We start from the raw sequence: 21,558 nt of genomic DNA on the forward strand, positions 1-21,558 counted from the left end.
CAGGCCCCAGCTGCGCCCGTCTCTGGGCTGAGTGGGTTCCGGCGCCACCGCAAGGGGGAGACCGAGGGCGGCAGGGCAGGGGGGCTGTGCAGGGCCGGTGGTGCGCGGCTTCGGCTGGGACAGCCTGAGGGAGGGCCTTAGCAGTGCCGCGTCCGGATGGCACGTGGAAGGTGCACTGAGCTCAGAGGGGCGCCCCGGGGGCAGCGGGTCCGGGGCGGCGAGGAGAGGGGAGACCCGCGACGGAGGCACTCGCCCTGCAGCTGCGGGCGGTTGTCTCGAGGGGCAGGCCGTGCCTGGCGCGGCGTGGGCTGGGTGGGCTCTGGCGCCGCCGTCTGGGGGCGTGGGGCAGAGGGCGCTGTGCTTAGGGGCGGCTGGAGACGCCCTCCAGCGCTCCGGCCCGGTACCTGCCGGGGGCGGGCGGCGCAAGGGGCGCGCGGCGCGAGAGGCGGGCGCGGAGCGCGTGAGTCACTCGGCTGGCTCCCCCGGGTTCGGAGCGGGACTTCGCCTCCCGCCTGGGGTCTGCTTTCATCTCCGGCTTCAACGACTCGCGCCAGAACACCGGCGCCTTCCTGGGGCTCGACCAGCCGCCTTTCCGTCTAGGCGAGGGCCAGGTAAGTTTCTCGTCTTTTGATGCTTGGGTGACTCGGGGGAAGGGGAGGGGGTCTCCCAGTCTGTGTCTCGGTCTGCCTTTGCTTCCACCTTTTGGTTCTCTCCATTGGAGAGAGAAAGTTAGATTTCTAAAACGCAACAGAGAATTTCAAATCCATGTTCAGACCCCAAAAAGCCAAACTCTGGGGCCATATTCTTAATTTCCCCTGTGTCTGCAACTGTCCGGATGCGGCGTTGTACGGGGCTAGCAATGTTAGATTTGTTTCGTGTGTTTTCCTCCTCCCCCACTTTCTTCCTGGGTGATTCTCAGAGGTCGCGAAGCGAGGAGGGTTGAGGGGGGAGGGAGGGGGGTTGAAGCGGGGCAGCAAAGCTAGAAGGCTGAGCTGGATGGAATCCTTTGCCCGGGCGGTTTCCCATTCTCGGCGAGGTGGCAGATGTTTTACTGTAGCCCGAGTTGGGATCTTGGAACAACCCTCCCCAGCCCAGGACGTGGCAGAGCTGTAAGGTAACTGCAGTTGCTGCATATCAGTCTCGTCACCATTGACTGAATCAAAATGTTCCGGAGGCACAATTAATGTGACTGCCACGATAATGTTGAAATAATTCACCGAAAGACTCTATTGAACATATATTTTTTGATATATTGTATTCCAGGAAAATTTTAGGAGGCTACTGCTGGTCTTATTTTCTCAATTTTCAAAGATGCTTCAAAACCTGTTATTTCCCTTGAAAGAAAATCAATGAGGACTGTTTCTTATAAGGGTTTAACAATGCAAAGCTGCATGTTAGTTTTCCTTTTCCTTTACCAGGGTGTGTGTGTGGGCAGGGGTGCTTCCACTAACTGCTTTTAGAAAAATCAACGCGGGGAGGGGGCTGCCCCCTTTCTCTCCCATTAAGTGCAAGTGAATTCTGTGAATATTAAATAGGTACTAATTATTGTTGTCCTTTTTTTGCTTAAAAGTAGCATAGGAAAGAACCTCCTGGAATGCGTACATGTGTGGCTCATGGTGATGACTAATTGCTTTATCAATACGGTTTGGGTTGATGCAATGTTAACAGGTGGTCTTAATTCACAGCACAGGATTTTTCTGTTTTAGACGAACATCCCTGCTGATTGGGAGGAAAGTAGTACTCCCCTCCCCCCTACCCAACCATGACTTTAATCCTGCTTTGTAGGAAAGAGAAGGATGGTGGGAGCAGTTTTTTTTTTAGCAGTTGATTGGGTCGATGATCATAAATTGCTCTTTCCTGAATTGTCATTTGGTTTATAATCTGTGATTGTAGAAGAGAACCCCCAGCCGCCTTGGAAGAAAATTATTAAAACCTTAGGTGTTTAGTCAGATCACAGGGATAACTTTTTACAGTTAAAAAGCTCTTCCCAGGGAGCCCCCTCTAAACTGAGTTAGGTTTCCCACCTTTTTGATAACATAGCTCTTCTCCTGGGCATCTTGTGACTCTTGGTTTGCACGCCAGTCTCGCTCAAGATAGAAAAATTTCTTGGAAGGTGGGGCAATTTGTATTCTTGGAGCCTATTCAGTTAGGTAGGGGTCGGTTGAATGAGTAAATAAATGAATTTGGTGGTTCAGATCAGGCTTACCGTTCCTTGAACACCACACTTGGGCATGGTTTTTTTTTTTTTTCACTCCTAGAAGATAATCTTTCTAATTCAGTGATTCTCAAAGTGTGGATCCTCAGACAACACTGTATTCGAAAGGAATGCGAGTTTGACATATATGGAAAACATCTATATATTAACTGTCACACTTCTTTGCTGCAAGTGACAGAAAAGCCAACTAAAAGTGGCTTTAACAAATTAAAGATGGCTGACAGCAGGTGATCACTGGAGTCAGTTCAGTGGCCCGGCAATGTTAGGATTCTGGGTCGATGCTTTTACCCTCATGGCTTCAGGATGGCTCTAACAGCTCCAGACGTTATGTCCTTATCCCATGTTCAAAGGCAGGAAACAGAGAGTAGGAAGGAATAGAATAATTTCCCTCATGAAACTTTCTCTTATTAGAGAAGAAATAGCTTTCCCCAAAGTTCCCCAACAGAATCTCCCTTGTGTCTCATTGGCCAGAGCTGGGCCACATAACAGTCCTTAGTGGTATGAGAGACCAGGAAAATGAGTATTGGGCTTTTTAGCTTCTATAGTGGAAAGGTGGCCAGGGAGAGGGGCATTGGAGATGGCTTTCGGGAGCTAACCAGCAAGTCTTAAGCTATCATGAAAATGGCCCTGTTTTAACCAGTGATTATATTAATGATTAGTCTCACTAAAACATTAAATATTAATCAATGTAGCAAAAGCACATTAAGAATTGGGATTATTTTCTCCCTAGGGTATGGTATTTTAAGGGTGCTAAATAATCACTTTTGTAGAGTGTGTGATATTTTTTCTATCTGCGGTCTCTAAAAACTATTTCTATATAAAGAAAAAAATGTATATACAGCTTGTATGGTTTCCATTATATGAAGTATGGGTCAGAGCCTCCAGTTCCTGAAACAGAGTAAACAGTAAATAGTTGTGCTGTGAGTAAACTATTGAGTTTGGGAGCTTCACAACTTCACAAGGACAAATGGAAAGGATTTACCAATAAAAAGCTAATTAGTGGCTTGGCACCTGTGCCCCAAAAGGCTAGTTTACACAAACTTAAGAGTCTTTAATTTGGATCCTAGGAGCCTGGAGAGCTCCTGGAGGAACACGAAGGACAAGAAGACCATAAAGAGGGAGTGGATACTGACAGTTTAGGTGGATAGGTTTTCTTTGGGAGCCTTCTCTGTTCCTCTGCTGTGGAAGATGTACTACCCGAAAAAAAAAAAAAAACCAAACTTAAGACGATCCCTAGCACACACACAAAAAATTTAAGTTGATGCATGAAAAGAAGAGAACATACATTACTGCCAGCTTGGATTCTTGACTCTTTCCGTGTAGGAATCCTGGTATATTTACAGAAGGACCAGGTTTGAGGACCTGATGATGAGTGCTCAGCTAAGCAAGTACCAAGGGATTGAGGTTGAACAATTGCGAGCCCTTGTGCCTTAGATTTCTCACCAGTCAAAAGAATGAAGTAGACTCTCCGTGGTTTTCAAACTGTGTTGCACTTTAAAAATCACCCAGAGCTTTTTAAAATCCAGATTTCTATACTTCAATTAAAAAAACTAATAAAATCCAGATTTGTGGGCAGATCCTTAGACTTAATTGGAACCTCTGGGAAGGGGACCCAGGCATCAGGATTTTTAAAATCCCCCAGATGATTCCAGTATGCACCTGACTTTGGGAACTGTTTTAGTTTGCCTGGGCTAACGTAACAGAGTACCACACACTTGGTGACTTAAAAAATGAATTTATTTTCTCACAGTTCTGGGGAATAGATGTTCAAGATCAAGATGTTGGCAGAGTTGGTGTCTTTTGAGGTCTCTTTCCTTGGCTTGTACATGGCTGCCTTCGCACTGTTTCCACATCTTTTCTCTGCATGTCTCTCTGCTTCCTAATCACTTATAAGGACACAGGTCATTTTAGATTACGGCCCACACCTATGACCTAATTTTGCCATAATTACCTTTAAGGCTCTATCTCCACATACAGTCAAATTCAGAGGTACTAGGGGTTAGGACTTCAACATGTGAATTGGGGGCGGGGCACAATTCAGCCCATAACTGGAACCGTTGGAGAAGTACAATTGTAGCGCTTCTCAAGCTTTATTGTATATTCAAATCACCTGAAGATCTTATTGTAATTCAGAATCCAATTGGGTAAATCTGTATGGGGCCTGAGATGCCGCAGTTGTAACAAACTCCAGGTGATGCCAGTGCGGCCGGTCGGTAGATAACACTTGAGGTAGTGTGGTTCTGTCTAGAGCGCTAGTTATGAAGGTCTAGCAGGCATTAGAATTTCCTGGAGAGCGTGTTAAAAACAGATTGCTAGGTCCTGGCCTCAGAATTTCTGATTCTGTAGGTTTGGGGTGGAGCCCAAGTATTTGCATTTCTAACAAGTTCCCAAGTGATGAGCTGCTGGTCTAGGGCTGATACTTTGCAAACCACCTGTCTCTGGCTTTTTGAGATTCCATGGTATTGGGTGAGTCTAGTTCATTACAGACATCATTGTTGAAGTTTATCTGTGATATTTGCTAACCTCATCACTGCTAGCGTTGCACCTTTTGTTTTGCCAAGCTTAATTACATTTTCTGCTCATGAAATAAAGGATGAAGAAATGGGAGAAAATGCTACATTGAGGTCTCTTTTAATCTTATGCAAATGTAGGTGAATGAGTATGGAGGCTCTACATCAGCCCATTTATCTCTATGTTTCTTCTCTAATCACAGAGCTGAATTGCAGCTCACCCTTACAGCAGCTCAAAGATGATTTTCTGAGACGGCTTCTCATGTGGGATTTTTGGGGAAGGATTAACTATTCTAGAGATGTACAGTCTCGCGGGGCACTGCAAATTTCTCCAGCACATTAATTTTAAATTCTAATTTAATCATAGTTTTATTTGTGAGACCAACAGTGAACTACATCAAACAATATCCCCCTCTCTGAAATAATTGGAGGTTGGGAGAACAGTTTGCCTGCTCTTTGAGAGTTAAATTAGTAAAATTCAAGTTCTGTGAATGTTATTCACCTGCGTTTGTAAAACAAGGGACTGTATGTATATGTGAGACTAAATGGTTTACAAACATCCAAAATTTACACTAGTGACCTGGGTGTAATTTCAAGAGTATGATTGTATTTTATAAAGTAGAAACCTATCAAAAAATGGCTATATATATACATATATATATTTTTTGGTGTGCTGGTCACTGTACCTATAGTATCTCACTTAACCTTTATACCCTGTAATATATCAGATATATGTGTGTCAGTTATCTACTGCCATAATAATGTTGCATAACAAGCAATCACAAAAATCTCAGTAGAACATGACAGTAAGCATATATTGCTCATGTGTCTAGGTCACCTGGGTGCTAGCTAGACTGTTTTGCTGATCTTGGCTGGAATTATTCCCATGTCTTGGGCTTACCTGGATACTGGCTGATCTAGGCTAACCTTGTTTGGAGTAACTGATGTGCCTGGGCTCTGTTTCACGTTTCCCATCCTCCGGCAGGCTACCCACTCATGTCCTCAAGGCAGCAGCGGAGGTACAAGAAAGAATACGTGGAAATCCACAGGCCTCTTGAGGCCTAGACTCATAACTGGCAAATCATCACTTCCACCTTATTCTGTTGGCCAAAGCAGTCCACAGGGTCATGCTCACAGTCAGAGTGGGAGGGCCCTACGAAGTGATATGACAAAAGGCATGGTGTAGGGAGGGGTCAAGAATAGGGGCTGGGTTTGCAATCAGTTACAGGGAAGAAAAATTCAGAGACATTAAATTACTTGTTCAGATCACGTTATTTATAAGAGGTGAAGCCAAGACTCAAAAACAACTTTGATGCCAAAGCTTAACACTCTTTCCTTTATACGACATTGCTCTTCTACTTTTTATTGTACCCTATTTAGAGAAAAACTATATCAAGAGAAGGTATATGTTCAGCCTGTAAGATAAAGAATTATCTTTGTACATTAAGTTACAAGTGAGATTTTATTTTACTTTATTGTTTACAAGTGAAATTTTAATACACATAGGTCTATATACATATTTTTCTATTTGCTCAACTTAAAGCATTTTGTTTTTAATTATTATTAATGTTCTCTATTATCTCTCTATATGAAGCAACTAAAATATTTCTATTTTAAACTTAAAAATGCATTCAATTTATAATCCAAGGAATCTTTTAAATGAAGATAAAAGCAGATTGCTTGCTGCCCCATTTACTCTGGGGCTGTTCTCTAAAGAATGGGGCTTGCTAAAGCATTTCCCTTACTTATGACATTTCCGAAGTTACGCCAGGTGAACCAGGCCTCTATTCAGAATGAATTTGCTGATGCCATAAGTGTTTTGAGTTTACCCTTCAGGTTTTCACACATTTTCCACATCCGTGGTGAGTTTTGCCAGCAATTGGTAAAAACTCCCAGCACTGTCCCGGGGAAGAGGTTACCTGTGATGTTTCCAGCCTGATCATCTGACCCGCCAGGTTAGATCAGCTCAGTTGTGGGGATAGATGCAGTTGACTGTCAAAGCCTAATGCCATTAAATGTTTGAATTGCAGAACGAATTCTGTTTCTCCTGATCTCGTGGTCAGCAATCAGCCTTATGATTCTCCATGTTCATTGCCTTCAGGGAGAGAATAACCTGGCCAGGCTGTCTGGTCTGCCTGAAAGTTCTATTTCTCATTGTAAATTACTAAGCCGCCACTCTGGCTTTAAACACTTATGAGTGTTGGGAAGTGAGTCAGCATCCAGCTCCTTGAAGCCTGATAAATGCGGAGACACTGATAAGATCAGTTATCCGAGCTCGTGCTGTTCACTGCCAGGCCTGATGGTGATGATTCACCAAAGTGAATTAATACCAGCGAGTGTTTATTAATCATTTTCTGCACACCAGGAACTGTGCAGTTCTGTTTCCGTGATCTCATTTAGTCCTCAACAACTTTGTGAGGTAGTACTTTTATTTCCATTTTACAAATAGGAAGACTGAAGTACAGATGAAAAACTTGCCCCAAATCAAATGGCTGCTTTGGCAGAGCCCCCTGGTTGCCACCCAGTACCCTTTCTCACCTTCTCCCTTAGTGACAGAATCCAGTTTTATTCCTGGTGGCGATGCCTCCACTGAACAGTCTCTGTTACCCAGCATCTCTTGTACCACGGTTTGATCCTGTGACTGAATTGTGCCAGTGAGCTGGAATTGTGTTGTGTTGTGTGGGATTTCTAGGAAGCCTGCCTAAAGAGAGTTGGCTTGGCTGGAAGGAGGGCCCTTTTCTACTTCCCGTTCCTCTAGCTGCTAGCCTGGTTGCGGGCATGATGGTGAGAGCCATCTTGGGCCATGGAGTGATCTCTTGGATGTACGTTAGCACTGAGGTTGTTAGAACAGAAAAGTGGAAGAAGGAATCTGGGCTTGTGATGGTCCCATGCAGCCACTGCTTTCCGGACATATTAATGTTTTAGTGTTCTCTTAGCAGAGAAGAAAGGCAGTGATGGCTATTGGGTAGGCAGTGGAGAGTGTTTACAAGCTATGTGCCAAATCCCTAATATTTGAGCTGTGATAGACACAAGTCTTTGCATTCTACCTCAGCCACTTACTGTATGTATTGGGCACATCTTGTGTCCTGCTGTACATCCTTTCTGCCCATCTTTTAGTCAAGTCATTGATCCAGTAACCAGTTTCATGAGGTGTAACCAGATAGGACCTTGCCTTAGCCTCACAGTGACTATTTCACCTTCCACCCCAGGACTTCTTTGATATTTCAACACAGAGGCCTGTTGGAACTGCCTAGCACCCACGTGTGTATTACGGAATGTGAGGATGTTAAAGGCCCAAGAGTCAATCCTTGACTAATGTGGGTTGGGAGCTAAGGATAAATGCTCCCTTCTCCCATCCTTGAACAGATAATTCGGAACTGCATTTTAGTATTGTTTGCCTCTAAGAGGTTCTCAGAGGATCTAAGCAAGATCAATTGCCTACAGTTGTGGCCAACTCAAAAATATACTTCTGTATTGATTTTGTCTCTTTTCTGGTTCCCTTTCCCAAATTCCCAAATTCTATTTTCTGAAATCAGTTCCCCAAATAAATTACTTGGACGCAAACCCTGGCCTCAGGCTCTCCGTTTCAGGGAGAGCTCAGTTTAAGACGTTGTATAACCTTGAATTAAGCTGTACTGAAAAAACTTTGGCACTTGCTGACACTTTTATGCCCCTTATATGACAAAGCAGTGTACTATCTTTAGTGTATAAAGATGAGGATACATTATGAAATCTGATAGCATCAAGTATTGCTGTGTACACGAATCAGTAGGAATTGACATACCTTGTTGATGGGAGTGCAGATTTGGGAGAATCATTTTGGAAAATAAAAGTTGGCACTATCTTGTGAGGTTGAACACACATATACTCTATGACCCAGCAGTTTTTATTTTTAGGTATAACCCCCAGAGAAATTCTTCTGTATGTGAACCAGGGCCTCTCCTTTGGAATGTCCTTAGCAACGTGGTTTATAATACGGAAGTACTAGAATAACCTAATTGTTCACTGATGGGAAAAGAGACGAGTTTAGAATTTTGATATAATTTCACCATAGAATAAAAGTGAATGAACCACTGTTACATGAGAACATAGATGCATATTAGAAACAAAACGTTGAATGAAAAACTAAGTTACCAAAGACTTCATGCAGTTGGGCATAATTTTTATAAAGCTCAAAAACAGTACTAAACTGTACCTTGGAAGGAATGATACAAACATGATAGACTATAAAGGAAGGTAAATCCCATATTCCAAGCTAGTGCTTTCCTCTGATGGGGAGACAGGGATGGGCTAGGGTAGGAACATGCAGTGGAGGCACTGGCATTAGTGATGTTCTGGGTGTTGACAGTTCACTGAGGCTCTGTTATCATGCCTTATACTTTATGTAAAAGTGATGTTGATTATTTTGTGTATATACAGATATTGTTTAATAATTTTTGGAAAACGAAACTGCCACCAACAAAGATGCTGTGCTCACAAAGCATGGCCTTGGTGAAAGTCTACTTCAGTCCTCACTCTGAGCTAATGGCTCTCAGATTCAATATTCTTCATCATGTGATGTATTTTTTCCCTTTGTGTTCCCAAGTATATTGTATAATTAGAACGACAGGGCACAAGATTCCTCTTCCTTATGGCCCTTGGGGGTTACGTCCTCTATTATATTTAGAAAAGAACAGTTTGTTGTGTCCTCTGCTCCTGCGTCCACTTGCCTCTGGTTCCTACGTGTCCTGAGGCTCTTCACTGTTCTCTGCTGTACGCCACCCAGCTTTCATTTTACTGCTGCTCTCAGCAGTGCACTCATGGGCTACAATCTCCTTTGTTTCTGTGAGGTGTGTGTGTGTGTGTGTTGGGAGGTAGTATAACGGTGAGGAGTGGTGACGCTCTTAACGTGACATTTCTCTCTATAGTTTCAGACCTACTCCTTGCTGTCTTTGGCAGTGGTACCGTACAAAGCTGTAAGGTTGTACCAGATTTTAAACTTGAGGCCAGGGTTTATAACTTTTAGAATATTGTTGTGCCATGGAGCTTTTGATGAAGCCAATGGCCTCCTTATCAGAATATTGATTTAAATTCATAAAATCAAACACATTGGATTACAAAGGAAACAAACTATTAAAATATACTTATCAGAATATTAAAAAAGATTGTGATATAATAACATATGTACTTATTTATTAACTTACCAGACAACAAGATCTAGTGGTGGGTCTAACGACTGCCCAAATTTTAAAGGAGTAATGAGCATAAAGGATATTTCACAGTATCTGCAATAACTAACTGTAAGGTGACATGCAAAAGATCTGTGATTTCTATTGGTGACAAAGTCACAGGTGTTCATTCCTATTGTGGTTTGTTGCTGACACCCATATTTGAAGGAAATACTAAATTTTACATAGAGATTAGTGAACATAAGGATGTAATTTTTTTCCCATCCAAGTTCACGAACCCTCTAAATTCTATCCATATACCCTTGGGAGACCATAGACTGCAGGATGAGAGATTTGCTGTAAGCAAAATAAAGGAAATTACCACCGATGAAGGAATAATTTAAATTGAATACCCAACATTATCTAAACCACTGTCCGCAAGAAAAGCACTTAACTCCAGCCCTTCATGCTCCAGCCCACAAGTGCATCCCAAGTCCCGTTGGAATCTTACAGACCTTCTCTTTGAGAGGACCTTACTCTTCAATGCCCTGCAGACGGGTCTCCATACTTCCTTTAGAAAGTCCTGCCTCTTCCTCAGAGGAGTTGGTCTTAGCTTGGGATTCATCCGTCTCCCTTCTCCACTCTGTTTTCCCCACTAAGGATTGCCCACCTTCGCATCCCTCTGTAGTGACTCCCCTACAACAGTGTAGGGTGGGCTTTGGCTCCCTGAGTCTCTTCTCCTTCCAGGCCTTTCCACTCTGGTGAGTTGTAGTGAGCAGGACACCCACACCCATCCTGACTCGCCAGGAAACACACTTTTTCTCAGCGACAGCTCAGTCTTAAAACAGAAGGAAAAAGAGACATTTCTCTGACTGCCCATTAATTAAAAGGCTGCGCAAGTGTATAGTGGAGCCTGTACTGTACAATTATTATGCAGATCGAGGAGAGTTCCTTACTCATCCCTCCGCTCCTCTCAAACAGGCTCATTACTGAGCCATAGACCTTTTAATGTCTGTTTGCTGAACTTCACAAACACCTGACTCTGGTTGAAAATTTCTGTTTGATCCTGATTGGGTACTTTGATAGTGTCTTTGGTATCCTCCACCATGCCTACTAATTGACTGATTCGTTGACTGATTTGATATTTTAACAATTTTGTCAGAATCTGTAATGATTTTTAATAGACATTATTTTGGGGGACAGTTTTGCTTTACAGAAAAATTGTAAAGCTAGTACAGAGTTCCCATACACTTATACCCAGTTTCTCCTATTACTACTGTCTTATATCAGTATGGTCTATTTGTTACAGTTAATGAACCAGTATTGATATGTTGTCATTAACTAAAGGCTGTACTTTATTTGGATTTCCTTAATTTTTGCATAGTGTCCTTTTCTTGTTCGAGGATTCCATCCAGGATCCCATCCAGGATCCCATGTTCCATTTAGTCATTATGTCTCCTTAGTCTCCTCTGGACTGTGACAGTTTCTGCGACTTCTTGATTATGATGGTCTTAACAGTTTTGAGGAGTACTGATAGGTGTTTAATTGGATGTTCCTCAACTGGGATTTGTCTGATGTCTTTCTCATGAATAGACTGGGGTTATGTGTTTTGGAGATGAAGGCTGTAAAGGTTAGGTACTTTCTCACCACATCATATCAAGAGTGTATACTGTCAACATGGCGTACCACTGTTGATATTGACCTTGATCGCCAGCCTGAGATAGCGTTTGTCAGGTTTCTCCACTGTAAAGTTACTTTTTTCCCCTTTTACTATACTGTCTTCCTAGAAAAGAAGTCACTATGCGCAGCCCATGCTTAAGATAACAGGGGGTTCTGCTCCATCTCCTTGAGGGTGAGGTATCTATATAAGTTATTCAGAATTCTTCTGCATGGGAAAATTCTCTCTTCTCTCCCATTTATTTACTTATTCAGTCATTTATTTAGATCAGTGTGGACTCAGGGTAATGAATTTTTACTCAAATAATCCCAATCTTATTTGTGGCCAATAGCATGAATGTTTGTACCTAACTAGGGCTAGCCCAATGGTTTCTAAGCCCCCAAAAGGATAAAACCAATGGTTACACATGGATTTTGTCTCACTATTTGTCTGTCTTTCCATTTTTTGGTCAAATTTTTGGTTTAATTTCTTTCTTTTTTTTATAATTTTTTTCCAGTTTTATTATGTAGAATTATTATAGTTTGACTGCACATACACATATTGCATGTAAATACATATAAACAGTATACTGCACTTTTTTTAGTTTTCATATATGTACATATTTATTGTTTCTAAGAACAGATTAGATCTTTAGTTTTTTAAACTTACATAGTTATCAAAGGAATAAAGCTAACTACAAAATAAGAAACAACAGAATGTGGTAATCCAATCATAAAGGACAGTGAGATGTGCTTACACATATTCAAGAAATCAAAATAATAATTAGTTCATTTGTGTCATTGTTGTTATTTTTTACATTCCTCATATAAATGATGTCATATGGCATTTTTCTTTCTCTTTCTGGCTCACTTCACTTAGAATGACAATCTTCAGGTCTATCCATATTGCTGCAAATAGCATTATTTTATTTTTATGGCTGAGTAGTATTCCATTGTACATATGTACCACATCTTTATCCAGTCATCTGTTGATAGATATTTGGGTTGTTTCCATGTCTTGGCTATCATAAATAGTGCTGCTATGAACATTGGGGTGCATGTGTCTTTTTGTATTTTATTTTTCTCTGAATATATGCCCAGGAGTGGGATTGCTGGATCATGTGGTAAATCTATTTTCAGTTTTTTAAGGAACCTCCATACTGTCTTCCGTAGTGGCTGTACCAGTCTACATTCCCACCAGCAGTGTAGGAGGGTCCCCTTTTCTCCACACCCTCTCCAGCATCTATCATTTGTAGACTTTTCAATGATGGCCATTCTGGCTGGTGTGAAAAATTTTTGGTTTAATTTCTAACCAAAAGAATAATTCAAGAACATGGTAAAAAAAAAATTAAACCATCAAAGAGCACACAGTGAAAACCGGGACTACTTTCCATCCCATATCCTTGTATTTTCTCAGAGGCATCTCCTGTTAACGGTTACTAGTATTTTCCCAGAAATTTTCAATGCATATTTTAGCATATATCTATGATTTAGCTTCTTTAGACTCTAAGGCAGTGGGTCAGGAGAGGGGCATAGCAGGATAATGAAAGAGGAAACAAAGGGGAGGGCAGGAGCAGACCAAAGGCAGTTAGGTCAGTTGTAGAAGTCTTAACCCAATCATTGTATTTGCTTGGAAAACAATTCATTTTTCTAAGGATTTTTTTTTCTGATGTAGTTTTGCCCCATTTGTGCGTTTTAACCCCTGATTATCAAAGCATTATGGCTCTATCGGTTGTTTCTTAGTTGAAAACCATCAAGTCCTCTCTGCTGAGTTTAAGCAGAAGAATTTATTTGAAGGTATTAGGTGGTATGGTGTTTCTGGCCCCAGTTCTCCCCACCTCTACCCATGCCTTTTGGATGTGTGACTTTGTAGCTCTTCTCACTAAAGGAGATTATCCCTTGATTCTGACCAATGAAATGTTAGTAGGTATGATGCACGTAGAGGCTAGAAAGAAACATTTGCACATTTATACTTTGGGTCTTGCTCCTCTGCCTTGGCATGTCAAGAGAAGATGTCAAGGTTTGCCTCATGGAGGACAAGAGACATGTGATGCACAGCCGAGTCATTCCAGCTGTCTCAGAGCTATCCTAGATTGGATCTAGCCAGTTGACCCCAGACATATGGGTGAGCTGAAGTGCAACTGACCACAGGATACATAAGCAAGCCCAGTCCAGCTCATCTAAACCCTGCAGATTCATGAGCTAAATAAATGCTTATTTTTGTATGTCACTAAAATTTTTTGCATTGTTATACAGCATTATTGTGGCAATAAATAACTGATACAGTAGTTGATAGAATCCCTAGGAGGGCCAGAAAACCTGGTTCGGATGTTACTGTTGGCCAGAAGGACAGCCAACTACACCCAGAATGTTTCTAGCAGGAACTTCTACTGCCTTGTAGCATTCAGCACCTGTGATGCTGGAGAATAGAAAGAGCCTTCACCAGTGTTCTTCGGAGGAACCAAAGGCCTCCAACTTGTTGCTTTCAAGAATCACTGCTATCCCTCATCACGTTTACTTCTTCATTCCAGTCCTCCTGTGGACTCATCTGACTGATAGAATCGAAATCACACGTGGAACCTTAGCTGCAATGGAGTCTGGAAAATGTGTTTTCTTAGTTTTCTAGCTTCTGCAGTGCAAGAATACATGCTAGAAGGGATTTGGAGTAAACGTGAATGAGTCATTCCAGCATCTGCCACAGAGGCATAGAGAAAAGAACTCCACATCCTGATCCCCTGATTGTCTGCGGTCTCTGCATGGGGACAGTCAAGGTTTGACACTCCCAGGACTTGAAATCCTGAGAGGAAGAGCCCTGGACCCTCTAATTGCTCTACACTGGACTTGCTATGGTAGTCTTAGCTCCAAGAAAGCCGTTTGGTTCTGATAGTTTTGACTGAACGCATTCCCTGCCTTTTCGTACCTTGGCATCTGGCAGAGGGAGCAGCATGTGAATAATTGCAGGTGAAACAACACTTTAATTACATTGGACACTGTACACAAGGAGTTTGACCTCAGTCACTTTCCCTGTAGTAAGTGAAAAGTCACAAGGAAAGGCATATAGAAAAACATAGTGGGGAGGGCATAGCTCAGTGGTAGAGCACGTGCTTAGCATGCATGAGGTGCTGGGTTCAATCCCCAGTACCTCCATTAAAAAAATTATAAAAATAAATAAACCTCATTAACCACCCCCTCCCCCCGAAAAGAAAAGCGTATTCATGCTCTCATGTGGAGAAGATGTAAAGGAAGAAATACATCCCTGTCTCTGTGCATACCCTGTATGCATATGCCAATTCCTTTGACCTAAGTATCACAAATACCTCGAGGGTGACAGTGCTGGGCTGATGGCGTTTAAGCTCACCCTGGCGCTCCAGCCTCACTCCTACCACAAGCTAGAATGGCCCTTTGAAGTGTGTGGTCTGGGTCACAAGGCACTTAACTGACTGATAGAAGACATTTCCACTAAATGGAAAGGCTTTTGGTGTAGGTGTATTTATTTGTAGAGTGTCACTTGTGAGATTGGCCACACGAAACCTTTGTTTGTTCTCTTTTTTTCCTCTGAAGACCTTGTTCTAACTAAATATTTGCTGAAACATTTTGGTGACCTTTTTGTGTTTTAATTTAATAGGCAAAACCGTGCTGTTGCTAACAGTACAAATACTGAAAAATAGTGCATTTATGCAGTATTTTAAGGGGGACATTTTAGTACATCTGGGTGAAAAGTGAAGAAGTTAGCTGCAGAGCCAGTACCTGGATCCTTGACTGATTACCAATAAAAGTAGGAGTAAATCCATTGGAATATATATATATGCTTCAGAAGAGCATATAGTCTATAAAAATTCCCAGCTATGGCGACATAACCAGGACATTTCCTTTGGGGATCAAAATATATTGTGGTCTTGCCAAGATGCTACTTGGCCCACATAACTTTGTACATTCAGTCATTTAGTTTAATATCCCTTGGGTATTGTTGGAGAACCTAAGTATGGAATAATGATCTACTCAGCTAACTAGGAGTTTGTGGTGGGCACTGATTGTTATTTTTTGAAGTAAATTTCCTTGTGTGTTACCAAAACTATTTATGACAAGGTCTGAAACTTCTGTTCACAAAGGTACCAGACTTGAATCAAGGCTTAGGCCAGAAAAAAGCTACCCCTACAGTCTGGCCCTACGTACAGCACTCACTGGGTCTCCCGCTGCTCCCCTCCCTATGGAATCTTCTCCCCCAGCCAACTGGTATAATCGCTCACTGATGATACAGTCCTGTCTTTGCCTCTATCTTTTGACCTGCCTAGAGGACCTCCCTGGCCCTCTCTGTGCATCTGTGATCTACTGTATAAGGCCTGGCCTGGGTTAGAGCCAGGTGAAGCTCAGCTGTGAATCCAGAATTCTCCTGGTTTGCTCAGTCCTTGCCCACCACTCCCTCCTCTATACTTCTAACACATCTATACTTTTGGCCTCTAGGCTAGGCCTTCTTGCCTCCAAGATGTCTACTCACAGCTAAAATGTTAGCCTCTAGAGGGTACAAATGGACTGGCTTGTAATTCTGTGTATCCTCTGCCCCTACCTTAGTGCCATACAGATGCAGTCAGTCCTCAGTTGAGGGGATGTGATGCCTGGAACCCGCAGCACACAGCTGCAGAGTTTGGGTAGCAAAATTCCTTGCATTTCCCTAGAACTTTCTGCACTGGCATTTCCAACTTCTGACTTAACTCTCTTTTAAAAAAGGCTCACATGATTCCTGTATTGCTTCTCTCCAGTAATGGAGGGGAAAGGTCTTTGTCTCCCTGGTCTTCTGTCCCAAATACCTCTTTATGTTTTATGTGTATGAGGTACCAAAGGAATGAGGCCTTCAGCCTGTGGGCTTGGCTGATTATCTCATTTAATCTTCACAACAGCCATTAATATCCCTATTTGGAGGTGAGGAACCTGAGGCACGGAGAAGTTCAAGTAACCTAAATTCACAAGCGATGTAAGTGGAGGAGGCAGGATTCACACCAGGACTTTCTGGCTCCCAGGTCTGCACTGTTAACGTCTCCACCTCACTGCCTTTCCTGATGCCCGCTTGGTGTCCATTACATGATCCTGTAAACCCCAGAGTTTCCTGAGTTAGAAAGTTTAAGCAGATGGAAAGGATTGCTAATCCAGAAACACCTTCTATTTTTCTCACTGTGAGACTAAGAGTCCCAGAGCATCCTCTTGGTGGAAGAATTAAATGGGAGGAATTTAAGCATGATACTCCTCTAAGGCCACAAGATACAGAACTTCAGAAACATCCCTGTCTTTGGGATGAAATCTGGTCTGTAAGTAAAGGCAGAGCCAGGATGTGAATCCACAGCAAGTAGAGGTTGGAATTCTGCTGTTGTCATTTATTGCTTAGAACATGAGCGTGTTACTTTACCTCTTACCTGGCATTTAGTAAATACTGAGTAAGTGTTAGCTATTATTTCTATACCACAGTGTTTCCTTAGCTCTTTCTCCTCCCTTATGACAAAGCACAGTGTAACTAGCTTTTATGTCGGTTGGAAAGCTGCCTGCCTCCACCTCATTGAATTCAATAAACATGTTTGTAAATATGAGAAGGAACAGTGATGATGGAAAAATGGATACCCAAGAAGCCTACATGGTCAGGGTGACTTTGTTTCTTTTGTTAACATAATGACAAGTTGGAAGGAAGAGGAGTGAGTCATGCTGACAATGAAGTGCTACCAGTTTAGGATTTGTTTTAATTTATTATTTTATGCCTGTTGCTTGTTTCCTGTTGCTATTCATTTCTTATCCATTGGGGGAACAACAATCCTTTTGTGGCTTTGTGAGTTTCATAGCTGAGACATCCACTTCAAAACACATTAGCCAAACCTTTCCTCTTCCCCACCACCTCATCAATCATCTCAGACACCAAAAATGAAATTTCCAAAATTGTTCAGAAGTATTGGATGTGCAAAAATGTTGGCATGGGCTTTCTCTTTGGGGATTAGTTCCTGGGAAGGTTCAACATGGGGTTATTACAGGGAGGGTGAATGTTAGGGATGTTTGTGGCATTGTCACTTCCCTTCTCTTAAAGTGATGTTGGGTGGAGAGCCTCTGAGATAAAGGACTTAGCAGCTGATGACCCGTTTTACAGGGGAGAGTTTGAAGTGATAACATAGTAAATATTAGCCTAGAGAAAGTGTGGATATACTTTATGGAGTATTTGAATACAAATTATTTTTTTCCACTTTGTGCTGTGCCTTACCTGGGACTACTGAATGCATTTTCCATCTGTACACATTTGTTCTTACATCATGTGTCTTCTTGCAACACCTTTTATTATCCTTAGAAACAAAGGCACCTCTTCTGTGATGTAATTCAAATGTGTCTAAATTCTTCAGTCCTCAGAGATGGGTGGAGGCATGGCATTGTCTCTCCCTTTAAGAAGCCAGGAACATGGTAATTTGGGATGCTGGGAGTCAGCTTCCTCCCCTGGTATGCTCAAGGAGCCCTGAGTGTTATTACAAGTATCACACGTTTGTCCTGGTTGTCTCTTGTCCCCTCACTTAGCTCATCACACATATCAGCTTTTCTCCCAGTCATCTCTCCTGCCTAGTAACCAGGGCTCCATGCTACTGCCTCTCTCTGAACCATCCCATGCCCACACTGTGGACAGGGGCCTATTTCTCAAAACCCTGTGCACAGGAAACTGTCTTGTTTAAGGCTTGGAGGTAACATCAGGGGAGTCCAGTGCAGAAAGGAAGTTTTAAACTGGATATCAGCTCTATTGGGCTTTTGGTCCATTGACCTCACCCCTTCATTCTTCTTACATCCTGGCCTGCACCTGTGTTGCAGAGGCCCCCCTCTGCTCCCTCTAGAAGAGTCATCACTTTCATGTCCTCAACTCTTTCTTCTCCCCCATGCCAGAAGAACTAAAGTCCTTTACAATCGTGATCAGCTTTACCGGATGGATCCTGGGGGTCGTAAAAACACTGTTGAACATCATTCTACAGAATCCATTGCTTCTCACTTCGGAAGCATCAGTTCCTGGTTTTCTCCCACCAGTCTTCACACTCTTCCACTGCTTGGCTACAAACTCTCCCCAAAGTAATGTCTTCAAGAAGGAAAGAAACACTTTTGGGGTTCTACTCAGAAGAGTATGACTACAGGTTCAAACATGGCATTTTCTTTGCCCCTTTGTCCAGTAGTTTACAAAAGATGAATATGACTATAGAATCTGGAAAAAAGGTAAACTTAAAATATAAAAAAAAAATCTCACTGTGTACCTTCTCAAGAACACCTGAGGCATAACTCCAAAGTTCTAATCTCCCCAGATTTCATAGAACTCATATGCCTAGCAGTAGGTGGGGTTCTCTGTGTTCCAAGAAACAAAACGAAACCCACCACCAGCATCAATCAAGACTTTGCTTCAAAGAACACTGAAGCCCACTTAGTCAGTACTGTGAATTTCACGTACACATCCCAGTTCTGATCTTTTTAAAGTGTTTCTGGCCTAGCTCTTTATTAATTTCCTTGGTGGAAGCAAGTGATGTTCTTAGTTACTGTGTGGATTTTTTTCTAATATGTAGTTTGAAAAACATCATTATTATCTGAGGAGAGAGTTAATATTTAGTGACGTAATTCAAAGTTTTTAGGTTGATTTCACTCAGTCCAGTTTTTAGATGTGTGTTTAATAGATTCCTGCTAAGGGTCAGACACTACCAGACACCAAAGGTGTTTCAGACCCAGATCTCACTCCTAAAAAGCTTACATTACCTCCCGGGAGAATTGACATACAGTACAAAATACATACAAGGTAAAAAGTTGTGAGTGCCCTTAGAGAGATATAGATCAAAAGTCTATTTACATCACTTAATATTCAAGATCGCTATGATTCCTCTGATGGGCACTTTCTTGTAGTTTCCTAGGGCATCCCAGTTTATTCACACATCTTTGGATCTCAGCAGTCTCAGGTTCAATGCCTGCCTCTGACACATAACAACTATATGACCTTGGATTGTTCCTTTATATTCTGTGGATGTCAGTGTCCCTGTTTATCCAGAGAGGGCAGTAGTTCTTCGGAAGTTGATGTGAGGATTAAACGCGATAACAGAGTATCTACAGTACTTGGTGCATGTAGGTGCCTAGCACGTGTTCTTTCTCACTGCTCCATAAACACATCAAATAGATATAAGTACCCTAATGTGTGAATATGTATTGGAGAGTCTAAAGAAAGAAGTAGGAAGTCACAGCTTCCAATCTGAGGGGGTTAAAAACTTGATGCCGTATTTGAACCTTATTTTATCATGAGGCCTTTCTTGACTGCCCTATATAAAATAACACAGGGCCCCTAACTTCTTTTCTACTTTATTTTCTCCCTAGCACATACCATATGAAATACTTGCTTCGTGACTGGCTGCCCATCCCCCTCCCCTTAGATAATGTATGTTCCACAAGAGCAGGGCCCTTGCTATTCATTAGTTCACTGCTGTATCTCTGGGGCCTAGAACAGTGATTAGCATATAGACATCACTTAATAAATATGTATTAGATGAATGAGTGTAGGGATTAAAACCAATTTTAAAGTCAATTTGGCTCTTTTTCTTTCTATTGGCTTTTGTGATAACGTTGAAAATTTTTGGCAAGTGAGATGGTGTCACTGGTACATTGGGTACTGAGGTTTTGCAACTGCATCATGTCTGTCAGTAATGGTCATCACTTAGCTTTTAACAGTTTTTTCCTGTGTGCTGTTGCCTGTCTCCAGAATCCCCCTCTACCCTTGAACCTTATCAGTCTTTCTCATCTCTGGTGATTGATTTCCTGCCAGGAGTATCCCTGACTTCCTGTTTGTAATTTCCAGATCTTTGCTTCTTTTCTATGACTCAGCGGTTTCTGTATGATAGCGACTCTGTCACATTTCCACCAGTAGGTGCCAGTATCTGATATGACTTACAGAGACAGATTTACCACTTAGGGAGGATTCTTTTTCTAGAAAATGTTCTCTTTTGAGGAGAATTCAGAAAGAGCAAAACCTTTTCTCTGCTTGTGGGAAGGCTGTGTTGAATGTTATTGGCCTATAAAAAGGTGACACGATTAGAAGTGTTATATTTCTGAACAAAAGGCTCTGACACCATTTTTCCCCACATAAATGCAAATTCTTTCTGGAGTCTTTCTGAAGGATATGTCTACATATTGTAAAGCTTTAAGGGGTGTATTTAAGTCAACATAAAAAGCAGTTATTTCATTTCCCAAATATTCAAGAAACACTTCCATACATTTAGCCTCCTTACCAAAAAATTCCCAAATACAGTTCCCGGTGTCGACTGAAAGGAAAAAAGGCACAACCTAAAAGTTGAGAATTATGTTTTATTGGGGGCATTTCTAAAGACTTAAGCCTGGGAGGCAGCCTCTCAGATAGCTCTGAGGGACTATTCCAGAAGAGGTAAGAGAGGAGCCAGGATATACAGGAGTTTTGCAAAAAATAAACAAATCCCCAGATAGTCAAACATCAAAAGATTGCTGCTAAAAAAGAAAAACTAGATATCTCAAATTAGTGAATTTAGCACTTTACTATGTATCCGAAGATGCAAGAGTCGGCTCATTGACACCATTCCTTTGATATGCACCTTAGCTATCTAGGACCAGTATCCTGTTTTTCTTTATCCTGAATCCCCTCAGGGTGCACAGTGTGGCTGCAGCAGCTGATGGCTTGCTGGTTGCAACATCCTTTGTTTACTGAAATGGTAGGTGACATGCTTTGTCAACAGCACCTCCTCTTGGTCATTAATTCGAACAAAGTTTGGGAGGCATTTCATGACCAATTTTGTCCCATGGTGCTAGGAAGGCTCCTTCCCAGATGAGGCGAAGATTCTGTTGATGGGCCACTCAGTGTGCTAACTTTTGGATCAGGTCCTGTCGATAATCTAAAATTCTCTGGATCACCTGTTTTACTAGTCTGTTATGATCTATGAAGTGTTTCCCCTTGTCATTTCTTCCCATATCAGGAGTTGCACTATTATAATTACTCTATGCAGAGTTTGTATATATATATATATATATATAT

General features: G+C 42.0%; 1 protein-coding gene across 7 annotated transcripts in view; it reads left to right on the plus strand.

Moving 5' to 3' along the window:
- The first annotated feature begins 373 nt into the window (after nt 1–373).
- The window catches only part of SYTL5 (synaptotagmin like 5), a 187,450-nt gene continuing 166,265 nt past the window's right edge, over nt 374–21,558 (plus strand). For 5 of the 7 annotated variants that reach the window (XM_032474386.1, XM_032474392.1, XM_032474389.1 and 2 more), the window contains exon 1: nt 375–611. The gene's annotated coding sequence lies outside the window, so the exon portion shown is untranslated. Of the gene's footprint in view, nt 612–21,558 lie in introns of all 7 variants that reach the window. The other 2 variants (XM_032474390.1, XM_032474393.1) reach the window with 2 other exon arrangements.

Source organism: Camelus ferus, chromosome X, assembly GCF_009834535.1.
Source record: "Camelus ferus isolate YT-003-E chromosome X, BCGSAC_Cfer_1.0, whole genome shotgun sequence".
Classification (NCBI taxonomy): domain Eukaryota; kingdom Metazoa; phylum Chordata; class Mammalia; order Artiodactyla; family Camelidae; genus Camelus; species Camelus ferus.